This window comes from Herpailurus yagouaroundi, unplaced genomic scaffold (assembly GCF_014898765.1).
Source record: "Herpailurus yagouaroundi ecotype Mexico unplaced genomic scaffold, PumYag 162, whole genome shotgun sequence".
NCBI lineage: Eukaryota > Metazoa > Chordata > Mammalia > Carnivora > Felidae > Herpailurus > Herpailurus yagouaroundi.
Window position 1 is genome coordinate 70,364,340 of NW_024412403.1, and position 19,874 is coordinate 70,384,213.

Genomic DNA, 19,874 nt, shown 5'->3' on the forward strand with positions numbered 1-19,874 from the left:
ATCTAGTTTAGGATTATTTGCCAATATAGGAAGGTCTCAATTTACTCTAAACAGATGGTTCTGAGAATAATATGCATGGATCCTAAAGCATTCCTGACACAATTATTCTGGGTGATTTTTCATATCCTCTTCCCCTTAGTGAGGTTTTTGGGTCTTACACTCCAATATTCATTGTAGTAATTAGACTAACTTGCCAATCTGTGTCACCTCCTTCCTAATTTCATCTTCCAGGAAGTCTACTTTGCTTGACTCTATTTACTTGTGATCATAAGTTCTAGACTAACAGAATCTTAGTTATTGATGAGATCTTAGAGTCCATTGAGTCTAACTTCCACTTGAAGCAGAAATTACCTTTGGACAATCTCTGACTGATGATGATCCATATCTTCTGTGACAAGGTGCTCATGACTCCACAAGATGACTCATTTTATTATTGGACAGATCTAATTGTTAGTAAATTATTTTATGTAATTGAAATCTGACTTTGTCTAATTTAGGCATGTTGATCTTAGTTCAGCCCTCTAGAGTAATACAGAGCTATGTAATTTCATTTTTACTTGAAGTCATTCAGGTAATTGAGGACAGCAGTTATTATTACCACACAGTCTATTTGACGATGCTTTATAGTTTTTGATTCATCCTTGTGTCCTTAATTTTGTTTTCTTTCTCTTATTCCTCACTTATTATTCTTATTCTACATTATTTTGTGTCCCTAAAGAATTTATGCCTTTGGGTGAGGATGTGGAGAAAGGGGAACACTCGTGCACTATTGGTGGGAATGCAAACTGGTGCAGCTACTCTGGAAAACAGTATGGTGGTTCCTCAAAAAGTTAAAAATAGAACTACCCTATGGTCCAGCAATTGCATTACTAGGTATTTACCCAAAGGATACAAAAATACTAGTTCAAAGGCACACATGCACCCTGATATTTATAGCAGCATTATCTACAATAGCCAAACTATGGAAACAGTCCAAGTATCTACTGACTGATAAATAGATAAAGAAGATGTGGTATATATACACAATGGAATATTACTCACTCATCAAAAGGATGAAATCTTGCTATTTGCAATGACATGGATGGAGCTAGAGAGTATTATGCTAAGTGAAATAAGTCAGAGAAAGACAAATACCATATGATTTCACTAATATGTGGAATTTAAGAAACAAAATAAACAAGCAAAGGGGAAGAAAAAGAGAGAGAGGCAACCCAAGAAACAGACTGCTAACTATAGAGAATAAACTGATGGTTACCAGAGAGGAGGTGGGTAGGAGGATGGGTTAAATAGGTGATGGGGATTAATGAGTGCACTTGTGATAAGTGCTGGGTGTTGTATGGAAGTGTTGAGTCACTATATTGTACCCCTGAAACTAATATTACACTGTATATTAACTAACTGGAATTTAAATAAAAACTTAAAAAAAGAATTTATGCCTTTGATGTATATAGTGTTTTAAATTACTCAATTCTTTTCATCATTCATGTATTCTGTCCATTAATATTTAAGTATTTTTCTGTATGTGCAGGTCTATGGTAAGTTCTAGGAAGACAGCAATGACTAAGGCCAACTCCATGCCATCAAGAAGTGCTTATTGATGTGTCTCATTCTGACTTTTGTCAAGGTTTTCATTATACCTATAGTCAAAATGATCAGTGGAATAAAATCAATTAATGAAAAGAGAAAACCACAAGACTGGAATGTTGACACATACATGCTTTCAACTAATGTTACATTTGTTTAACTGATGACTACTCTTTGCCCCTCTTTCCACTAGTTACTTTGTTTTTTTTTTTAATTTTTTAAAAAAATGTTTATTTATTTTTGAAGGAGACAGAAACAGAGCATGAGCGGGAGAAGAGCAGAGAGAGAGGGAGGCACAGAATCCAAAGCAGGCTCCAGGCTCTGAGCTGTCAGCACAGAGCCTGATGCGGGGCTCAAACTCACAAACTGTGAGATCATGACCTGAGCCAAAGTCGGATGCTCAACCGACCAAGCCACCCAGGTGCCCCTACTTTTTGTATGTTAAAAGATGTTTGTCTTGGGGGTGCCTGGGTGGCTCAGTCTGTTAAGCGTCTGACTCTTGATTTCAGCTCAAGTCATGATCTCATAGATGGTGAGTTTGAGCCCTGCATCAGGCTCTGTGCTGACAGTGTGGAGCCTGCTTGGGATTCTCTGTCTCCCTTTCTCTCTGCCCCTCCCCTGCTCGCTCTCTCTCTCTCTCTCTCCCTCTCTCTCTCCCTGTTAAAATAAAGACACAAACATTTAAGAAAATAGATTTTTAAAAAAAGATATTTGTGTCTGAAAAAGATGTGTTTCTTACAAAGGTTATTTAGTTATCAGACACTATTGAGGACAGAAGCCTGTGGTGAAATGAACTTTTGGGCTGAGAATGGAAGTCTCAGCCCAATCCTGTTTTTCTGATTGGCCATTTAAAAGTGGTAGTTTTACTTTTGCTCCATCCAGAAGAAAGGTATTCCTTATGAGTTGACAATATAAGGAAAAATAAATGAAAATTTAAACCAAGTGATATGATGTTATTGGTCCCTCAGGATTGAATAAGTCTATAGATTCCTGACCAATATTGATTTGGGTCCCCAAAAGATACCTGGATAAACAGCTTGACAGAGGGGAACATTATGATCCAAGAACCCTGGTATTGTGCCCCTACTCAGATGCTGTCTCTGCCCTCTTCAACTGGCCCTGAAGGGTTCTGGGGTCCAGAGTCACCTCATGGGCCTGACCCTCCTGTGCCTGTTCCTTGTCCCTTACCCTACTCCCCAATGCTAGCTGCCCTGTCAACATGGTTACACCTCTACACAGCAACAGAATCAGCTTTCCAATCCAGAAAAGCCATGAAGGTGTTCTTGGTCACTTGCACTTGACATCTAGAGAGCCAAGCCAGAAACTATGAATTGAGAAATTGAGGGCTGTAGAATGCTGATGAGCAAAATTGTGCACAGCCTTATCTGTCTGCTTATGTGAGAGTGTTTCTAAGAAAGTCCCTAAAGTCTCTGTCACTCAGACAGCTTTTGTTTGAGTGAGAGAGTCAAGCCATACTCAGGAGCAATAGCTGAATCATGTCCCAGCATCATAGTGGTGTGGAAAGCCACTTAGATAGGCTGGCCCTGTTTATAGACTCTAAAGGTCCCATGTTTCTTCCTGCTCATGTCCTTTGTTCTGCTAGAGGTCAAAACACTCTCCATCACTGTTCCACTGTTCTGCCTGAAGTCTTACCTGCTCTAAGGACCAGCTGAAAACTCATCCACTCTGCCTGCACATGCCAGTCCATAGCTACTCCTTCTTAGATTTAGTGATCACCACAGATACATTCTTTAAGTTTGGCATATTCTGTACTGTTTGGGAATATGTCTGGTCTTGGCCACTATACCTGGTGGTAAAGTGTGGCATGGGTAGCATGCTCTGCTTCAATCATTTGGGTAATGGCATCAAGAGAAAGTAGCTGGAGAAGCAGCAGAAGGAAAGCTGGAGTAGCTTTCCTTCTCAGAAAGTGGTGGTGGGCTGAGGTCAGGGGAGGAAGGGATAAGGTATAACTTGACCTAGTCCCAAGAGAAAAGTAGACATTGCAGTCATCACCTTCAATCACCCATTTACTCTATCGCCATGGCCCTATGGGCAGGACTATTTCCCTCTTCATTTTCGTTCCCTTAAGACTTGCTTTCCCCTGCAGGGCCAAGGCCATTACTGATGTTTGTTTTAACCTCATTTATCTGTGAAAGAGATTGGCTGCATAAAGTGAGAGGAAAAAGGCAGGTGACACCATTCCATGTGATTTACTCTAGAGCCCTGCCCCATCAAAGGAAGCCTTGTTGGTTTTCTTTGTGACTTCCAGAATGTCTAGCTCAGTGACATAAAATATGTGCTTTGTAAGTATGTGTTGATTGTTTGAGTAACATTTGCCAAGCTACATAAAACAAATGAAATGAATAATAACTCATTTATTTATGGGGCAACTTTCACCATTCAGAAGATAGAAATAGCCTTATAGCAGCAAAGAAGCCCATGCACATTGAGACCAGAACTTATTGACTTATGACTGTGTAAATTAAAGTTCCTGATTGAGCCATCTTCAATATTTCTTAGAACAGAAACTAAAGGGAGGTGCTATGACTTGCTGGTATGTTAGTGATGTCTACCCAGGAAGGAGGAGACAGTGAAATTCCTAGATATTTAATATGGGGGCAGACATCTCTCTGTACATCTCAGTATGGTCTGGCAAGGGTTAGGTGGTTTACTCTGTTCAAGAAGTAAAATTGTTTGAATATTCAAAAAAACTGCTTGAAGAATAAAGTCAGGAAATCTACCTGGGATACCTGGTTTCCCAGTGAGACTTTAAAGAAAAGTCTTTACCGATAATACCAAGTGTTGGTGAGGATGTGGAGCTCCTGGAACTCTCTTTGCTGGTAGAGTGTATATTGGTGCAATAACTGGGAAAAAATTTAGGTGGTATCTATTATGTATCTCCCCATGACCCTACAATTCTGTGCCTGGATATGCTCAACAGGTATGAGGGTTTCTCTTTATTATAATATGTACAAGAATATTCATTATCAGCTTTATTCATAACAGCCCCAAACTGTAAACAACCATAATGTTTCTATATGCAGTAGAATGGCTAAATACATTGTTGTGTATTGATGCAACAGAATGTTATACAGCAACCAGAAAGAGCACTCTATTGGCATACTAACAGCATGAAGGAATCTTACAAACAGAATGTTGAGCAAACAAGCCAGATATAAAAGTATACATACTCTACTCATTTATATTAAGTTTATGAACAAGCAAACCTGTTGTGTGGGGTAGAGGTCAGATAAAGATTAGTCTTGATTGGAAGGGGGAGTGAGGGAACATTTGGGTAGTTGTAAATGTTGTAAATTATTGTCTGGATGGTGGTGACATCAGTGCATACATATGCAAAGATTTACCCAGCTCTTAAGATTTGTACACTCTGCTGTGTTCAAGTTATACTTTAATAAAAGAAAAAGAAAAGGGAGAAAGAAAAAGGAGCTGTTACTAAAGTATGACACTGAGTAGTTTGCCCCAGACCTCTGTATCTTTATTTATTGGCAGGTTATCAGTGTCCTTATGGCTCTTGCCTCTGAAGCTTCTGGTGAAGTTTAGCTTCTTACTCCTGTTCTCAACTTGCTCTGGAAAGAGTTCAGGTCTGGGAGTCAGGAGGCTTCTGCTATAGTCTCTCTACCCCTCCTGCCAGCTGTTTACTTATGGGTAGGATCACCAGGGAAGTCTATGAAAGAGGCATCTCAATGCCTCCTTCACCTATAACCCACAGAGTTTGGTGAAATCATGTTAAGTACAACATGTTAAAGAGTTTTAGGAAAAATCAAAAATCAAAAGCGTCACCCAAATACCAAGATGATTATTATACTTGAACTTGATGAAGTTGATAGCAGCTACTGATTTTAATCATATGAAATGCTGCCATTAAAGACCATGTTGTGACTTTAGACAATTGGGCAGTGATTTATGAATCATTTTGGTACTTAGCCCAAGACAGTCAGTTGCACATGAGGGTGACTTGTGTGTAGGGAAATGCAGTGATTACAGAAGCAGCTATTGCCACGAGGCCTGGGGGTCCTCCAGGCGACACACTGGTCAGCATCAGGGGTTCAGGATGATGTTCTTTTCAAAGTGAAGGCTTTGGACCAATGTAGCTAGGTGAACAGTGCTCTACTCAGACAATCCAGTCTAGTTCTGGCTATTCTACCAAATGGCTGTGTGACAGAGGCAGTCCCTTCACTTTCCTGGGCCTTAGTTTTCTTATATATAAAATGGGGCACTAGATGTCTTAGGTTCTAGAGCTTTAACTTCCTGTGTGTCTTCCTCATACAGCTAACTCTCAGTTATTTCTGTACATGTATTATGTGGTCAACTTTAAATCCTGAACTGACTTTCTCTTTTCATGTGGCTGTTTTCTGTCTATCCTAGTCTTTGTGTTCAGGAAAGGCAGATTCATTTTTGAACAAATAGATCTTTCATAACTCAGCTGTGAACAATCATGTTGTCTCCTACCACTTATTCTGGATTATTGATTATCCATCATTTTGATCACCCAGTATCTTTCTACCATTAGTGCAGGTGACTAAGTGCTGCTAAATGACACCACTCTGTCCCTGTCCCTCCTGCTTCCCTCTGCTCCATTGGATTCCTAGCCTGGCATGCCTTGATGAGCAAAGCTGAGCATTGGTAATGTTCTGGGTTTGGCCACGTTTTCCTAAGGATCGTGAGGGCAGCTCCGTCAGTGCTTCCAGGGCCTGGGGTCTGGCACCTGAGCCAGTGACAGTACTGGTGTGAGGAAGATGAAGCCAGGGAGGAGAGACCTGCCAGCGCTGGGGAGGTGAGCACTGAGGTGTAGCACGACATGCTTATGGGCTTCTTGCCCAGCCTGAGCTTTTTAAGGCTGAATGAAAATGCAGAGCCAAGGAGAAAATCTCTCATTCTCCCCAGGCCAGGCTGGGCAGAGGTCTTATTCTGCATGTGGCAGGACCTGGGGAAGGAAGAGGAGGGGTGATGGGGCCAGGAGAGGGTGACTTGGCAGTGTCTGGGAAGGAATCAGGCCCTAGTATTATTGCTCAGGGAACTGGAGAAAAGCTGCGTGGCACCTTTATTTTTCCTGTTCCTTCATGACCGTTTCTGCAGGGATTTTTCTTCCTGTCTCTCATGTTCCAGATTCTTCTGTGGGGGTTCTGTGGGTCAGGAGCAGGAAACTAGGCCAGGCCTTGGCCTCTGAAGACACTGGTTTTTCCCTGGCAGCACCCCCTTCTTTGGAGAATAGTCCTGATTCCTGCTCTTGGGGTGTCTAAGCCCTTTTCTCTGAAGTTTTGTGCCTTCTTTTCTCTGTGTTGCCTCCACCACTCCCTCATTTGGTGTGAGAGTTTGCTTTCTGTAGCCCCTCCTAGATGATGGCATACTGACACTTCCCTGCCCACTCCCAGCTGAAGTGGTACTCACTTCAAAGCAGGCCCCCAGTGGGGACTAAGGCCACTGATTCCACCTATGACCAAATCCTTTGGGTTCTGCATTCTGGAACTGTTTTGCAATGTGGTGGTGCAGATTTATTTTTTTCTAAATTATCCATAACAGTGACAAAACCTTGTTTTTGAATGTTAATTTGATTTTTGGAAACAGCCCAGCTTCATTTGGGGAAATCTAGAGGAATAGGAAACCAAATCTGGGCAAGCTGAGTGATAGTGGTTTTAGTATTAAAAAAAAAAAAAAAAAAAAAAGCAAGGTTTGCCTGTGAAGTAATGATGCAATTTACTTATTGTTTATTTAAAAATGACAGTGAAGGTTACTCTCAAGAAGAGACCAAAAAATGTTTTCAGCGTCTACTGGGATAAGCATAGAGCCCAGGGCGGGCAACTACAAGGAAGTCCCCATTTTTCTGTTCAGTTTGGGTCGGGGGTTGCTTATGGGTCTGCAGCATCATACAAGGCCAGGGCACTCTCTGTGACTGCAGACACACTCCTGTGCCTTGTGGGGAGGGAGGAGTGGACTAATTTGGGGCTACTGCCAAGTCCCCTATAAATCCGAATTCAGATGTTGCTGGGGAGGGAGACTGAATGAGAGGATCTGTGTCAGAGAGGACCGCCTGATGTGGACAAAGCTCACCCCAAGCCAGTGGACCTGCATAGAACCACAGGCAAAAAAAGCTTGAGAGAAGTGGGAATAGGTCAATGTGTTCCTTATGTAATTCAAGTGGCCTTTGTCAAGCTGTCTTAAAGAGCTGTTCTTTGAAAGAGTTGGGACTGTTAGAGCCGGGGTCTGGGCTATGACCAGACAGTCTGGTTCCCAATGACTCAGGCTGTTTTTCAAAACAGTGACCGAAGACATGGGGGAAGTTGAGATGGCTGCTGGAGAGAACTCTCGCCCAAAGCTGTGAACAACCAGGTTTTTCTTTCGTGGGTGGGGTCCTCGATGGTGAACTGATGTCGGGGACATTCTAAATACATCTATCCAGTTGCTGAGCTCAGAGTCGGCAAGGGGTCTATTCTGGGGTAGGGGGTAGAGCTGATGCAGATGGATCATCTACTGTGTACCAGGCATTTATATACATCATCTCAGGTAAGCTGGACATTATGATCCCCAATTACAGATGAGGAAACAGAGCTACATATAGTGAAGCCACTTCCTATGATCTCCTCACTGCCTTCTCCCTTCTCATTGCACTCTTGTTCAATCTAAGTGTTCTGCATGTTGCATTATGATTATTTTTCCACTCACAGCGATTCTAATGGAATTGGTTTAGGGTGGGGCCAGGCTTTGGTATTATTTTAAAAGCTCTCCAGGTGATTTTCATGTGCAGCCAGGGATGAGAACTGCTGGTCTAGATCATAGATTTTTCATTTTTATGTATCCCCAGGATCTAGATCAAATTTGAGTGTGTTTCAGAATGAGTTGGAGAGTTTGTTAAAACACAAGTTGCTGGCCCCATTCTCAGAGTTTCTGATTCAGCAGGTCTGAGGTTGACCCAAGAATGTGCGTTTCTAACAAGTTTCCAGGCGCTGCTGCTGCTGCTGATAGTGGTGGTCTAAGGACTAATTCTGTAAGAGCGCCTGATCCCTTGGAACAAGTGTATGCACTCAGTGGATGCTGATTGAATTGGGTACACACCAAGTTGTCCAAGGATTTGAACCCTGGCTTGATTGGTAGCAAAGCCTGCCCTCTTACTATGATTCTAGGCCTACCGTCAGGGAACCTGGAAGGACAAATGAGGTGGCCCTGGTGTCTGCTTTACCTCTGAGAGGAGGGTAGAATGCAGCAGTCTTTAGAGTCTCCTCACAGGGAGAGACAATACCAGTTTCTTTCCAGAAAGCCTAGTGGCTGTTGCATGTTCAGAAATTCTGAGTGGAGGTTCGAGGCAACTAAGAGGTCTTAAAGTCCTAAGCCAGGACACAGATTGCTGATGCAAGGTGTGACCTGACAAAAGATGGTCACGGATGTGCACATCCCAGAGTGTTTGTTATACAGGGCTTGTTGAATCTGCTTTAACAAATTCCACCTTGTTTGTGCTCCACAGGAAATTCAGAAGATGGTTTAGTGATGTCAGAGGTTGAGGAGTGGGGTCCTGAGCCATTCTGAGTAGGGGAAAGGTTTGTTGGGGTAGAGCAGCTGTGACAGTCTGGGTAACTGGAACTGGAAAGGATGTTTCAGGCCAGAGTAGGAATATGGTGTTTAGAAGAGGGGGAGGAGAGGTATGTGGGCAAATGCAGCAGAAGATGTGGGGAGTTCCCTTCTCCTTCTGGAGGGATGTCTTGGACACCTGGAGACTTACGTTACCAGGTTTTGTTGAACAATGAATGATTTTTAAAAATCCACCCTAAAACAAATCTTCATTTAGTGCTTGCTAGGTGCACAACATTGTTCTAAATGCTGTGTGGGGCCTCCAAAAAATAAATAATAAAATGCAGAGTATGATATGTCACATAATTGGTGCAGATGGGTCTTCAAGAATTGGGGGAGGAGTCCTTTGGGCTGTGCGCCTGTGGAAGGCTTTGGGAAGGCTGAGTCCACTGGTCCTGCAGGCTGAGTGAGTGTGAGATGGGCAGTGATAATAGACAGAGTGACGTTGGGGTGTGGCTCCTAATGTGTGAGTAGCTTAGGCTAGGTATAATGGAGATTTGTGGGGAGTGATGGTGAGGATGTGGATGGCAAGGGGAAATGAATGTAAGATCCTTGTTCTGGATTGTTGTTCTATCCCGCCCTCAAAGCATGAGAACTGGGACGCTTGGGGACCCTCCTGGGGCCCCCTAACTTTGACAGTAGGGCTGCTGGTACTGACTACTTCTTAGAAGAGTTTCTCCAAGGAGTCCTCACACACAAAATTTCATCTTTTTGGTTTTCCAGAAATTTTGGAGTTGGAGGGAGGACAGGAAAGCTCCCCTCTACTACTTTTTACAGTTGGGAGGACTGGGATTTAGGGAAGGGAATGGGCAAAAATATGATGCTCTGGGTGTGGGTTGGATGTAGGGGATGGATGAGATGGACATGTGAATGGAATGCTGTTAGCTTAGGGCAGGGGTGAAGGGCACAGTCTTCTTGGAATAGCACTGGGACGTGGATGCTTGATTCTAGCATTGTTTCTTATGCAATTTGTATTTTAGTGGGTCTGGGAAGAACTATGGAAAATAAGAGAGGTCAGAATGGTGGTGATGTGGGGACCATGGGGCCGACCATGGCTACAAACCTGAGCCAGAGCGGGCTGGTGATGCAGGAGGCCTACATGTGAGTGGTCACCAAGAAGTTCCCGACTGACTGGGCTGTCTTTACCCATGAGGGTAACAGCAATGACATCCATGTGGCTGGCACTGGTGCGGGGGGCCTGGAGGAGATGGTGGAGGAGATGGTGGAGGAGCTCAACAGCGGGAAGGTGATATATGCCTTCTGCAGGGTGAAGGACCCCAACTCTGGCTTGCCCAAATTTGTCCTCATCAACTGAACAGGCGAGGGTGTGAGTGATGTGAGTGAGTGAGTGGAGCATGCGCCAACCATGTCAGCACTGTGGCCAGCTTTCTGAAGGGGGCCCATGTGACAGTCAATGTGAGGGCCAAGGAGGACATGGAGCCTGAGTGCATAATACACAAGATAGCCAGGGCCTCAGGTGCCAACTGCGCCTTCCATGGGGAGAGTTGCCATTTCCAGAACATGGGCCCCCAGGCCCCTGTGGGCTCTGTGTACCAGAAGATCAATGCCATGTCTTATATCTGAGCCAGCAAAGACAGCTTCTGGGCCAAAGCAGAGGAGGAAGAGAAGGAGGAAGAAGAGGAGAAGGAGGAAGAGGAGGAGGAGGAAGAGGAGGAGGAGGAGGAGGAGGAGGAGGAGGAGGAGGAGGAGGAAGAGACAACTCACAGGCTGGAGAAGTGGCGGGAAGAAGAGAAGTGGCAGCCACTGGAGCAGGAGCATCAGGAGCAGGAGCTGTGTGAGGGCTCCCTCCAGGAGCAGTGCTATCGGGAGGAACAAGGCGGTGAGGCTGGACCCCAGGGGAAATGTGAGCAGCAGGAAGTAGTTTCAAGGAATAGAGAGGAACAGGAGCCTGTGTGTAAGCAGCCAGCACATGCATGGAGGATTTTCAAGCAGAAGGAAAAGGCCATGTCCACCACGTCTGTCTCTAGCCCCCAGCCAGGTGAACTGAGGAGTCCCTTCCTGCAGAAGCAGCTCACCCAACCAGAGACCCACCTTGGCAAAGGGCTGACCCAAGCCTCATCAAGGCCCAGGGTAGATCTCCATTAGGAGTCAGTACCTAGCACTCTGCTGTGTCTGGTACAGACGGAAGACACCCCAATGCTGCAGCACTAAGATGGTGGCTCTGAGCATGTGGACCATGGGGCTGAATGGAAAAAGGCTCTGTGCTCAGACCCTATATGACTACCAGGCAGCCAAGGACACTGAGATCTCCTTCAACCCTGAGAACCTCATCATGGGCATTGAGGTGATCATTGAACGCTGGTAGCATGGCTTTGGGCCAGATAGCCACTTTGCATATTTCCTGCCTACTCTGGAGCTCATTGAGTGAGGACCCTCCACTGCTGGCTGCACCAAGGCCATCCTTCCTTTCTCCGCCCAGATGTGCTTCACTTATTGCTGGGAGAGGTGGTGTTCATGGTGTGAGAGCCATAGACACTTCTCCAGGAATGGAGGAGTCTTGTCTTCCCAAAGAAGATAAGCCCTTGGGCTTTCTCAGTCTCCTGTGGCTCAGCCTCTGTCTTTCTAAATGCAGCATTCCCCTGCTGATTCCCAAACATGCTCTGGTAGCTCCCAGGGCCTGATCAGCCTGGCCTTTGACCCCAGCAGAAGACATTGAACCAAGCCCTGCCCATGACCAGTCCTTCAGTGACCTCTGCCTGAGGAGAATGGCACTGCCAAGCCTGGGCAGGGGCATTTGCCTTTTCTTTCTTTTCCTCTGGACTCTAAAGGGTGTTGGCTATGGCTGTTAGTGACCCTGGGAACCGTGAACTTAGTAGAGTTTATGCCTGAAGTCAGAGTCGGTCGTGAAAGTTTGGGCAACAGTAGATCATCTTTCTGGATCCTGCTTTGTGCTCCTGGTCCTCTCTCCCATTGCCTGGGCTGTGGTCTGTGAGCAGTGGGGACAAGGGTGACCAAGCCTCCATCTGTGTATATGAAAGAAGCTATGAAAACATCAGCAAACATGTATCTTTTTGTGTGGCGAACCCTCTTCTGCTGGCCCTAGTGTGTGCTCTCAACTGCTTCTGGCTCAGGAAAAGTAACCAGAGTGCTTATGCCTGCTGTCTCGCCTATTTCTCTCTCAGCCCACCTGTGTCTGCTTTCGGAGTAAGAATTGCCCTACACAGGCCCAGAGGTAATTTGCCCTGTTGTGACCTGAATGCCCATGTGTGGAAACAAACTCTTTTCCTGGGTGTCTGTGATGTGTTTGTGTGCACACAGGTACCCTCAGACCTTGGGCTAACCACTAGCCATCTGAAAGAGGCATAAACATTAAGATGTAGGGGGAAAAAAGAAGGAAAAAGAAGAGAGGGGAGGTCAGAGCAGCCCCAGGCAGAGCATACGTTTCCAACATCTCTTAGTGGCCCCAGCAGGCTGGCATCTCAGGGTTCGCAGGGCCTGTCCTAGTACTGTGGTTTCAGGAGTGCCTTCCCCCAACCAAAGTTCATGCTGCTTCCACCCTTCCAGCCTTCCCTGGGCCTCCATGCCCACCTCTGGGCCCAGTGAGAGCTAAACATTTAATCAGAACTGCAAGGTCCTCTCTCCCTGCTGGATTGTCCATTAGACAGTGACTTAGCTGGTCTGGAGGAACCCCCTTGTGCCACTCCCCCTGCTAAAACCAGTCATGGCTCCCCTAACTTTGAAGTCTGCCAGATCTGACTAAAGGAGGAGGGGGAGGTGTTTGTGCTTTACTCCACCAGGGGTATCACCCGTGAGTATTTATACCAGAGAGGAGTGTTCTGTTGCCTTGGCAACTTTCTTGCATGGGCTCTGGTGCTCAGAATATCTGACAAATCTCAGTGTTTCACACTCAATGGGCAGAGATGGAGGAGCAGATGAAAGGGTGAATCTCAGTGATCAGGGCCAGGGCCAAAGATATAAAGGGTGGCTAAGATAGCAAATGTCAGAAACTGCTGGGGTCACAGAGGTATCCTCCAGTTCCTCCCTGTCTGCCATCTCTCCTTCCACCTTTTCCCCTGTAGTTACATCTCTCCCTTCGGTGATGCCCCTGGGGCCTCTTAGTTCTATGTATCATTCAGTCACTGGCATGAACAGGGGGTGCCCTCATGGGCAGAGTGTCCTGCTGGGTGCTGAAGGGAAGTGGTAGGTACAGAGGGAGGAAGAATCAAGGTCCAATGTGTGGCTTTTCACCATTGCTTTGGTCCTTAGAGAGCTCCCACTTGGTGGGGGAGAGCATGGTATCGTTGCCATGGCATTTCTGCTGGAAGGAAAGGGAAGACAGTGGGGTGATGAGGCCCAAAGTTTAGGAGTGTGGTGTTCTCTGATGTTCTTCTCTGATGTTTGTGTCATGGTACATATAATCAGATGTGGGATGGCAGAAATAGTTCATTGCAGAGATAGTTGGTGCATCTCGGGCAAGGCCAGGGTCAGGGAGGATGCTAGAGGGCCTGCAGTAGGAGGGTCTGGGGAAGCTGGCTCTGACCAGGAGAGTCCCTGTGTATCAGAGAAGCTCTCTCCTCTCAGATTCCATCCATGGGACCTTTTCCTGTGATTATGCAGTCCTCTATAAGAACGCCTCCTTAGATACAGGAGACTAGAATACTGAGGAGGCAAAGGGCCATGAGGTTGATAGCACCCTTTTAGGTTGTTCTTTGGAGAAAATATGCTGAATAGGTGTTTGTGTGTCTAAGTCCAGGTATCAATGTTGAATAAGTGGAGCTTCCTCAGAAATACAACCAAGATCTGTACCTTCCTGTGGCTTCCTATGATGGGATCCTTCTGACCCATAATTTGGCCAGCATTTGAAATGCATAATTGTCTCTATTACATCTGTAATTTATTATGTACCAGCCATATGCTAGGCTCTGTATGGTAGAGACTCTTTGGAGTGACTCTTTCCTGCTTTGCTGAGAACTGCTGGGCTATGGCTCCTCTGACTTGTTAGGAACAAGGGAGTGAGTGCAGAGAGGAGCAAGGCAGAGCCTGGGTCTCAGTGAGAAGGAAAGTGAGAGTGGTCACACCAAGGTGCCTGGGATTCCCTCACACAGGGGTTTCAAGGAAGGTGTGGGCATTGGCTTTTAATCTGCTGAGGAGGTAGGTAGGTAGAACCCTGGGGTTTGAATGTTAGGGCATCAGGGGTCATCTTTGAAGGAACAGTTTCAGGAGAGTAGTGGGGGCAAGGAAAGCATAGCTGAGAATTTTTGCATTATCTGGGAGTGCTTCCTGGCTCCAACCTCATTCTCTCCTGGTGTCCCGTGATCCCTTTTATTTTGGTTCTGTGGGCAGTGGAGATGGCTTTTCTATGGTGCTTTGCTGCCTTTCTGCTACTGGGAAGTGCAGGGAGGTACTGTCTTGCTGACTCTCATTTTATACCCTCAGGGTCCCACATTGTCACCTGGTACTTCCAGCCAGCAGGTTATCTCTTTTATGACCCCTCTCATTCAGTGATCAAGGTAGATCCTGGTGAAGCTGTGAGCTTGCTCTTTTAGGTCCCTTTGCCCTCTGGTTTCTAGCTCACTTCAGTCTCCCCAAATAGGATCAGTGATCCAGCTCCAAAATGACCCCTTCCTCCTCTCCAAAGCATCAGAATTCTTGCTCTCTCAGGCAGCTAATAAATTCATGTATGTTTTGCAACTTACGATGGACTGGTAATAGCTCAATGGGCTTTCCTCATGGGAGAATTTGATATTTAAAAGAAGAATGTTAAACTGAGGAAGTAGATCTCTAATGGTAGAATTTCAATTGCCATTGACAATCAGGTGGAGTTGATATTTTGGGAACCCTGAGCTGTATTTACAGAAAAGCAGTTATATCCGCCCCCCCTCTGCTTTAAGTCTGTCAGATTTTATCATGAGGATGGAATTTAGTTCATGGTTCCCCAAACCCAGCTCCAGGGGAAACATGCAACATTTGGCAGGTAGAAGAGGAAATTGACATTTTTTGTGCTATCTCAGAGCGTATAACTAACTGGGTCTTCTGAGTAGTATTAATGGAAAAACTATATCATTGACAACTGGATGGGAATGAAAAGGCCTGCTCTCAGGTGGAGCTGAAGGGAACTAACATTTAACTCATGCCATCTGTATGCCCTACATTATGCCAGGTACCTGACACTAAGACACTTGTCTTATTTACTTTTCAGACAGGGTGGACAGCCAGCCCATGTACACTTAGGTGGAACAACTGTCATTTGTCCCCACATTGTTCTGACTCCAGAGTCTTATCCCGTGTCTGTATACTAAAATGCTGGACAAGGTTCCCTGTGATCTTCTGTTCCTGGCAAGGCTGTGATCCCTCACTAGAGCACAGAAAGAAGTCCTTCTTGGGGAGGGAAGTGTACTAGATTCTTCTGGGCTCGACCCTGTTTGGGGGCCTCTCTTGCTCTATTGATGGGAATAATTAAATGTTGGCTCAGGGATTCTGTTTCCATTCTCTTCTCTTATCAGGACATACAGTTCCTAACTCATTGAGCAGCTGAGTTGCCTTCCCTGGGGGCTTAGGGAGCAGCCGAGGGCTGTCTCACCCTGGGTGAATGGTGACCCCTCATGCCCTCCCCCCAGCTTCAGGTTTCCTTTTCCTGAGTTTGTGATTCATCATTTTTTCACTTGAATATCTTAGAGGAACCTTAGGCAGAATGTCTAATATGGAACTGATCAACCTGATCATCACCCTTTCCCCCAATTTTATTTTTTGCTAGGCTTCTCTAGTTCTGAATATGGGACTCTGATTCTCTTGGTTTGAAGTTAGATTACTTTTGATTCCCCCTTCTCCTGTTCCCCAGCCACAAGGACTTTCATGTTCATCCTTGAAATAATTGGGAGACTAGTCCTTGCTTGCCATCCTCAGCACCATCCCCTAGTTGGGACCCTTCTCGTCCCATGCCTATCAGTCCCCTTCTCTGGCTCTCTGAGCACTGCTGCTTTCCTTTTCTTAAACTCCCCTGCCCAAGCACAGCCAGTGGTTTCTCATAGCCTTCTGGTCAAGGATTGGACCCTTCATTCCCTTAGCCTGGCCCCTATTGTCTCACACAACCCAACTGGTCTATAGTGTTTCCCACCAGCTCTTCTAAGTGAAATGGTCTTCCACAAAGCATGTTTCCTGCTTTTTCTCCTATGGATGAGATTTTTCCTGCCCCACATGCCCTCACTGTCTCCTTTCCACCCCCCCTCCTCAATCCTCCCCCTGAATCCTTTAAGGCCTGCCTCTAGTCCCCTTCCTACACAGAATCTCCTGTGCCCACCAAAATCAGAAGCAACACTTCCCGCATTTAAACTGTGCTATGATTTATTTTTGTATGCCTTCTTTGACAATTTTTGTAACATTTCACTAATTGTTAATTTTCACATTTTATCACCCTGGTTGCAAATTAATTCAGGGCAAGGACTGTTTAATATACCATTTTCTTTTCCATAGCATTTAGCGCAATGCAGGGTGTTGGCCAGGGACTGCCAAGTTCTCATTCTTTCTATTCACTGCACCCTCCTCACACTCACAGCTCTGTTCTTATCCCCAGGAACCTTCCCTTATTAACCCTAGCAATTTTTCAGCCTATCAGTGTCTTTGCCCCTGTTACTTCCTGCAGTCCTTCTTATACCCAATTCTGATCCAAGTCTTACTGTCTTAGAGAAGCAGTGTGATCCTGTGCAAAGTGCACAGACCATGGAGCCAGGTGGGCCTGGGTTTGAATCTTGCATCTACTATTTACCAGCTGTGTGGTTATGAGTAAGTTACTTAACCTCCTTGAGGCTAGGCTTCTTCAACTCTGAAAATGGGGGAACTATTTTTTTTTTTTTTTTTTTTTTTTTTTTTTTTTTTTGAGAGAGAGAGCTCCTGTGGGAGGGTAGAGGGCTAGGGAGAGAGAGAGGATCTTAAGCAACCTCAGGCAGTGCTGAGCCCAACTCAGGGCTTGATCTCACGACCTTGAAATCATGGCCTAAGTTGAAATTAAGGGTGGGATCGCTTCTCGGCCTTTTGGCTAAGATCAAGTGAAATTAAGGGTGGGACACTTAAGGGACTGAGCCACCCATGTGCCCCGGGGAAACTATTCTTTATCCTCAGGTAGAGGTACACAATAGACCTTCCAAAAAGATTAGACTCCTTCCCCCACTACATCCTCAATTTCTCCCTCTTCCATATGGCATTTCCTGAGTATTCCATTTGATACTCAATTCTGCTATCTCTGCAGTCCTGTAGCATTTATAGTGTCAGGGACTCAGGTGTATAAAAACTGCTCATTTCAGAGATCCAGAGACTGAGGCCCAGAGAGCCTTGCCACAGGTTGTGCTGAGCCCATGTGTGGCCAAGCCAGGTCTAGCTCTCAGGCCTGAGTCCCCCTAGTTGTCTGTCAGCACCATGCTATCTGTCGTCTGCATGCTCTGACCCACCAGCATGAGCACTTCCTCAGCACCACAGTGTCCTGCACTTTGCAGAAGGAACATGGAGGAGGTACTTAATAAATACTTGTTGATGCTGTGTTTATGCATGTATGTCTTACTCCCCTGATGAACTGTATGTTTCCCCAGGCCAGAAGCACGCCCAGCTTTATGCTGTTCTTTGTCCCTTTTTGGTATTCAGTACAGACCTGGATTTAATAATGGTAGGTTAATTTCAGGCCCAAGAATGAGGATTTTTGCAGCTGGGCAGGAGGCCTTCTCTCTGTGGTTCCTGGGCTGTCCCCACAATATTCTGGTTACCTCTGGTGAGCATGATTCTGTGCAGTGTCCAGTTGTTACCTGCTCCAGGGAGGAAGCCTGTGTGTGCAGCAGTGGTGCACAACGAGCCTCCCATTCGGTACTCCTGGGCCTCCTCCTCCCCCACTTCTCCTCCCCCCACCCACTCCCTGCACCATGCTGCTGCTCTGCCTGCTCTGGCTAAGAATATATCATCCTGGTTGCATAGCAACGAGTTTGGTTTCCTTTACTTCTTCTCCTCCTCCCACAAAACTGCCTGAGCTCTAAATTTAAGGTAGTGCGTCGGGAGATGTCACTACCCCACAAATGCCTCTGAAACCCAGCATTGTTCCTCCTATACTACTAGCTTTATGAGGACAGAAAATGACTCCTTTGTTTGCTATCCCCAACAGCTAGTATGGTTCTTGGCATATAGTAGGTGTTCAGTAAATATCTGCTGGGTGATGAGTGAATGAATTGTTTTCTCAGAATCCCTAAAGTTGAGAGGTGCTTCTGGGACTGGGAAAGGTTATCACTGACTCTGGAATGGTCTGACCACTTTTGGCTGGACACCTATCTCCTTTTTTTTTTTTTTTTTTTTTTTCCTCCAGTCAACTAAGAAGGTGGTGGAGGGCAAGAAGGCATGTATTTCTTCATATTTTACTGGCATGTGGATGGCAAGTATGTTTTCCTCTTTCTTTTCTGGAAGCTGGTGGTTCAGTCAATCCACAGGATTTAAGGAGCCCAGTGGGAGGTACCAGTGTAATGGGGCTTCCTGCCTTGGAAAGCTCACAGTCTAAAGGGCTGGGGATAGATCACTCTTATTTTCAGGGGTAAGTTTTTAAGTCACAAAGTACTAGGTTTGAATCCCAGCTCTGCTAACTACAAGTTGTGTGGCCCTGGGTGGGTCCTTTCGCTTAGCTCATGGATTGTAAGATTTATATGAGAAAAACCATGAATAGAGTCTAATAGAGTGTCAGGAAACAGGGGTGCCCATATTAGTGCAAATTTTCTTTCCCATTTTTAGTGAGAAGACAGAAACATACCAGAAAATGCTTGTCAGTGCTAGTGACGGGATGCCATCAATATGCAGACCCTGTAGAGAAAGTGGGACCCAGGAGGTATCTGCTTTCGGGGGCCAGAGGGAATGCTCTCCCTGGACCTAATGCATTTCCTTTTTTATTTTTCCTGGTTTAAAAGATAAGTGTCGGATTTCACAACTGACTTCCCAGTTGCCCTGTATTCATTTCCTTCCAAACATCCCCACAAAACAACATCGCAAAATGACCTAGTGTAAGCCTCAAGGGGGAGTGGGAGGTTCAGGGTCCAGAGGCAGGATGAAAGTTCAGGGGCTTCTCTGGGGTCATGGAAATAAGCTAGAGAAGAGGAGGCTGGGAAGAGGCTGCTGTTCAGCTAAAAATAGTGTCAGCAGCGGCAGCTGCTTAGGGAGCAACCAGAGGTCAGAAGCTGTGGCAGCCCCAGGCACACATTCCTGGCGAAGAACTTGGTATGGCTAGCTGTTCCCTGCCCCTTGAGATGGGGTGGTGGGCAGTGCCTAATCATGTGTGTCACCTGTGCCTGCCCACAGTGAGCAGCCAGTATCTCATCTTCCCTTCCAGATCACACCACATGTGCACACCACATTGCTTCCTCCTTCCTGGTCACTTCACATGCTGCCCCCCTACCTTGCCTTTCTATAGCAGTACAACAGCAACATCCATTTACTAGACCTTTTACAAACCAGTCACTTTGTACTAAGTGTTCTCAGGCCTCTGTACTCTGGAAGTCTGTTGTCTGAGATAGTATCCTGGACCCATGGACTGCCAGAAAAACAATCGAAGAACAACCATTAAACAAACACAAAATAGATGAGATAACATGTTCCCATCCTGTATGAGTTGAGACCAGTGGTATTCGTGGGGGCCTTCTGGGTGTGTATTTGAGAAAGCTTGGGAGTTTCCTGCTTGAAAAAGGTGAGGATGAGCTCTCTTAAGGCCAGTGATCCAGAAGAAGCGGCCCCCC

The 19,874-nt window shown here is 45.8% G+C and overlaps 1 protein-coding gene and 1 pseudogene across 20 annotated transcripts in view; both read left to right on the forward strand.

The window, feature by feature from the left end:
• Positions 1–19,874, forward strand: part of KALRN (kalirin RhoGEF kinase) — a 673,147-nt gene that overhangs the window by 92,127 nt on the left and 561,146 nt on the right. The gene's annotated exons all lie outside the window — the stretch shown is intronic.
• On the forward strand, positions 8,797–16,960 carry LOC121036352 (drebrin-like protein; annotated as a pseudogene).